This window comes from Pteropus vampyrus, unplaced genomic scaffold (genome assembly GCF_000151845.1).
Source record: "Pteropus vampyrus isolate Shadow unplaced genomic scaffold, Pvam_2.0 Scaffold36, whole genome shotgun sequence".
NCBI lineage: Eukaryota > Metazoa > Chordata > Mammalia > Chiroptera > Pteropodidae > Pteropus > Pteropus vampyrus.
In genome coordinates this window covers 416719-422350 of record NW_011888817.1, presented here as the reverse complement: position 1 = coordinate 422350, position 5632 = coordinate 416719, and the positions used below count along the sequence as shown (strand labels likewise).

At 40.5% G+C, this 5632-nt stretch overlaps 1 long non-coding RNA gene across 1 annotated transcript in view; it reads left to right on the top strand.

The window, feature by feature from the left end:
* The window catches only part of LOC111738176, a 7993-nt gene extending 3020 nt beyond the window's left edge, over nt 1-4973 (top strand). The window contains exon 3 of the long non-coding RNA XR_002779719.1: nt 3395-4973. This is a non-coding gene — a long non-coding RNA (uncharacterized LOC111738176). The remainder of the gene's footprint in view (nt 1-3394) is intronic.
* Nucleotides 4974-5632: the final 659 nt, after the last annotated feature.

Here is a 5632-nt window from a genome sequence, read left to right as displayed (position 1 = left end):
TCCTGCAGTAATCTCCTCGTCTCCCTCATCTCTGCTCCTCTTTCTTAATTCTCTCTCTTCCCATAGTGATGCCACTGTCTCCTCTTCTTGGCGCTCTAAGCAATCCCCGTCACCATCTCTGGGAATGTTGCTGAGTGTCTGCCCTTGATAATCCTATTTTCTCACTCCACTTACAAGTTCCTCTTTAGCAATAGCCTCCACTCCCTCAGTTTCAATTAGCATCTGGATTTGCCTTCGATGTGTAAATAACTCTCATTTCAGGTCCTGTGCTAGGTGCCAAGTGTCACACTGAACCAAAGAGACATGGCAGTAGCTCTCAGGAAGCCCAGGTTCCAGTGGGACTTACAGTCAAAGACACAGCAATTACAATAATACTGCATGACAGATGCTTTCGAGGAGGATGTACAGGGTGCTGTAAGGAAAAGTAGAGCGAAAAATGCAAAAAAGCCTTCCTAGAGAGCTGAGTTCTAAGTAGAAGCTTGAAGGACGAGTAGGTCTTGGCCAGACTAAGAAAGTTCAGAGCAAAGAGGATTGTGTATCCAACACCAGAGCTCAGTTTTGAGGACCTGAAAGAAGTGCAATCTGACAGGAGCAAAGGGCTTGAGCCGAAGTAGAAGGAAGGCTCAATGGGCCCCATTTTATAGGTCAAATCAGGGTTGTAGCTCAAGTTCTTAGAGCCATGGGGAGCCATTGAAAGCTTTTAATAACAGAATTGACATGATCAGATTTATATTTATAAATGTCTTTGGTTATAGAGGGGAAAATGGATGAAAAGGGGGATGCCAGATAGAAGGCACCTGTAGATGTCCAAAGGCAGGTGATGGTGATGGTGATGGTGATGACCGGGGCTGGGTTGGAAGGGAAGAGAAGTAGACAGGAAAGATAGATTCACATGCTAGTAAAAGTTCATGAAACAAAATTGGACTGAATTGTTGTGGAATGTTTCGTACGCTACACCGAAGTTCCTGAAATTCTTTATCCACAGCTCCTTCTTTGATTCGGAGGAAGAACAAGCATGAATTGTGCCCAGCCCCGCCTTTTCTTGCCCAGACATTCCAAGGCCTGTGATGACCCCACTGCTTGTATTTAGTTAAGGTGGGAAACAGCACCAGGAGTGGAAACCCCTGGACAGGATGGCAGAGACCCAGGTTCTGGTCCAGGTCTATCACTGACTGACTCCATGATCTTGAGTTAGTTGCTTAACCTCCCTAGTTTCCTTTCCCTCACCTAAAATGGGAATAACAACAATGAAAAGCAAATATAATAGTAAAGAAAATAATGACAAACTTTTATGGTGTTTACTGCATGCTTAGCACTATTCTAACTGCTTTATAAACCCTATCTCATTTAGTCATAACAACAACCCAATGAAATAAGTACTATTTTTAATCCCTACTTTACAGATGAGAAAACTGAGGCACAAAGAAGTTAAGTAATTTTCCCAGAGTCACGTAGCTGGTTAAGTAGCAGAGCCTGGACTTGAAGCCAGGCCATCTGGCTCCTGAGTATATGCTCTTGACCGCTATGTTATACTACACATGTAACTTTTTGTAAACTGCAAAACTATCTACATGACATGAATTTGTGTCATGATTAACTCTCTTATGCTTCCCGTATTTGTCACTGGTACAGTCTGTCTACCATCTCTGTTGTTCCATATCACTATTGTCTGAATTTCTGTTTAACTTCCTCTGCATCGAAGCAGATGGCAAAGACTTAGAGCCCAGCAGGCCTGGGTTTCCCTCTTGGTCTCACATTAGGTGAGTTATTTAACTTCTGAACCTCAGTTTTCTATTCTGTAAAGAAACTACAATAACATAAGAATGAGCGGGAGAGTTATAAAGATTAAATTAAAATGCAAAGCCCCACACCCCCAGTGAATACCAGCTTAATGAAGTTGTTTGAACCATTCCTCTGATTGTGGAAAGTCTGTGTGCTCAGGGGCAAACACTGGCACTGGAAACTTCAGAAACCAGGGAAGAAGAGTTTGTCGCCACAAAGCGTGGTAATGCAGAACATGTGAAAATATTGACAGAAATGCAAACACTTGCCCTTCTTGTAAACATCTTTTCTTACATAAGCCCTTGACCTGTCAGCCCATGCCTAGAATTTTGAACGAGTTATTTTCTCTTCTCTCATCAGAAGCATGTGTTAGATGTCTCCCTCTGAGTGCAAATCAATACTGCTTATAAATCATATTTAAAGGCCAAAAGAAAGGAGTACTTGTGAATTAAATGGATGCTCCACTGGCTTCACCAGAGTTCATTAAAAGACTCATTAAACCTCAATGGGCGGCATTCAGTACAAAGTAGTAAAAAAAATTGTGACTAGAAGAATTTTAGTGAAGAAATAGAGCTTCAGGACTTGCAAGAATGTACCATCAAGGGCGTGGGGAAATGAGAACTCTCACACAGTCTCGTTAGGAGGTAAACTAGCCACTTTTGAAGGGCAATTTGAGCAGACCCTGGCAACACTCTGAAAGCTCAATGACCCAGAAATAACACATCTCATCATCTATCCTAAAACAAATCTTGTGCACATGTACCGGGAGGTGTGTCCAAGGATGTTTAAGGCATAATGATGTATAAAAGCAAATAATTAGAAATAATATACATATGGAAAAATGACTTCTTAAATTATGAAACAGCCTTTCATTAAATACTCTGCGGCAGTTTAAAACAATCAAGTAGAATCAAAATGAACTCACATGACTAGCTCCCCTAGACGTGTGGTCGAATGGAAAAGCAGGTAGCAGAGTGTGTAAAACAGAACAACAACATAAAACAAAACAGAGGATGTGTTTTCTATAGGTATATATGTGTACTTAAATGTGTAGAAAATGGTCTGGAAAGATAAATACCAAATTGATAAGAGCGAGGAGAGAGGAAAGTGTAAACGTGACCTTATCTTTCTATGTATTTTTAATGAGGGCAAGGTAATTGTGTATTATGTATATAATTAATAAAATTATCTTACTGGACTAACAAAATGTATTCTTTCCTTTAAATTGAAGCCCTATCGAGTTCTTTGGGTGAGCTGCTTTATCAGCTAACATGAATTTGTAATAAGCACATTGCTTTTCCTGAGAAGTGGGTATTTCCACCTTGGCTTTTACAGCCCACAGTTACACCCAGCAGCCAAAGGACTTCCTTCTTGCACCAGAACCATTTCAGCCACAGAAGCTCTTCCCAAACCAACGGAAGAGATAGTCGTGGGCTCTCCCTTCACCATTTCTATTCCTCTGGCAGTAGAAGCTTTATTAAGTTCCTATCACACTCAACATCTTTCTGCAAGCCAACTCACTCTTAAGAAAGCCTGTTACTACCTTCTCCCCACGTTACACTCTCTCTGTAATAATCTTAACTCTGCCACTGTCCTTCCTCTGCCTTCGCAGGAGACACCTCATGGCTGTTTGACTGACCAGCTACTGACACCTAAAGCTGACTTAGAAAAAACTATTATGAATGCTGAGCTTTCATGGTTCACTGATGGTTCCCATTTAAGATGAAGGGAAATATTGCGCTAGATATGCAATTACAACTTCTTTAGTAGTGAAAGCAGCTCTACTGACAAAAGCCACGTCAGCTCAACAGGCTGAACTCTGCACCTTGACTAGAGCTCGTACTTTGCAAAAGGTGAAACTGTACGCATTTACACAGACAGTTGTTATATCCTGGGGTCATGCATGATTTTAATATGCTCTGGAAACAGAGAGGATTTCTAACCTCTGGAACATCTCAAATTAAGAATGGATTCTTTGTTAATGAATTACTGGACTCAATCCAACTTCCATCTGCCTTGGCCATCATCAAAGTGCCTGGATGCCCAGAATTAGAAGAAGCTAAAGGCAACAATTTGGCTGATAAAGAGCAAGGACTGCTGCCTTAAAATCTGTCAAAACTGAGGCTTTCATAGGCAATATTAATTACCTCTCAAAGGAAAACTTAAAACCCATTATTAAGGATGCTCAGTCTAAGGCACCTTATAAGGAAAAACTTTATTGGGCTGACAATAGTTGCAGTTTCAATCTACTGATCAAATTATGATACAGCCCAAACAAGGAACCCATCCTATCTGAGTCCATGAAAAGACCCCTGACAAAAATGACTCATCAAATGACCCACTGGGCAGCTGATAAACATAAGATTCATGAAACAATACTGGTGGAATATATCTCTAGGGCCACCAAAGAGGTACAATTGACTTGTATCGTATGTCCTAGGTACAATCCAGGAAAGACCACCCATACAGTCCCTGAACATTCTGACTTGCCTAAAGGACCTTTGGCAAATGGATTTTATCCAGCTGCCTCCTTCCCCAGTTTGTAAACTTGCTCATTATGGTTTGCATGTTTTCTCATTGGGTCGAAGCATTCCTTTGCAGACAAACCACTTCTTTGGCAGTTGTGAAAATAGCACTAGAAAAGATTATACCCACCTGGGGCATACACTCAGAACTACATAATGACTGAGGAACACATTTTACCAGCCATGTTATAAAATAAGTCCGTGAAGTTTGTCTTATTCTGCAACATTTTCATTGCACTTATCACCCTCAGTCCTCTAGACTGGTAGGAAGAACAAATGACATTATTAAAACTCAATAGGCAAAACTTGTGGAGACTTGAAAATTAAAGTACTTCCTCTGGTCCTTTTGAACCTGACGGCTGCTCCGTTTGGGAAACACGCACTCTCACCATTTGAAATAATTACCAGCTGACCCATGTGTTTGAACATCCCTGTTTTCTGATATTCAACTAATTAAAGGAGACATGCTTCAGTGTTGCAAAGGAATAATCAGAGCCACAGATAAAAACCATATCCTGGTAGAACAATCTTTCCACAGTGTGCTCCAGGAGATGAAGGCAACAAACATCACAATCTATAACCAGGTGATTTTGGCTCCTGGAAACGACATCTTCTAAAAGATTCTTTGCAGCCTTGATAGAAAAGACTAAATATAAACTTTAAGGTGTTGATTCTTGGATTTATGTTCTCATTTAAAGAAGACTCCAAAAGCTCAACTCGACCTCTGAGCCAACTGGAAAATTAAAATTAAAACTAACCAGGAAATCAAGCAGATGACATCTGATGTTAACAGCTTTCCCAAGTTTCGGGACCAGGTCTGGCACATACATGCACCCTATTCTAACCTTATTATTCATCCTCTTCATAATAGATCTGCTCCATTGCACCGGTAAATTTAATGAGCTTCTTAGATACCTAATAATTCAACATTCTTGGCAATTTCCTAATTACCAAGATTGATATGCCTAATGTCCATGTAAATTGCTATTCTTATGCTCATTGCCTTGCTAAGGAGAATTTACTTAATTTGAAGCATCCCTAGTGACTTCCTTTATTATGTCCAAAATAGTGACTAGGCAGTGCTTTGTTAAAACCTGTTTAAGCCTAGCTGGAGTCTTTACCTCCTCTGAGGGCACTTCTTTTGGCAAATGGAAAAATAATGTTCTAGTGAACTATTCTTAAACTACAGCAACTAGGAAAAGTCTCTCCAAATGCTGGATGTGTCTCCAAAGACAATGATCATCCAGATCTAAAGACCCCGTAGATACATCATTACCAATTTCACCCTAGTCCCCAATGCTACAGTAGAGTTTAAGTACCTAGCC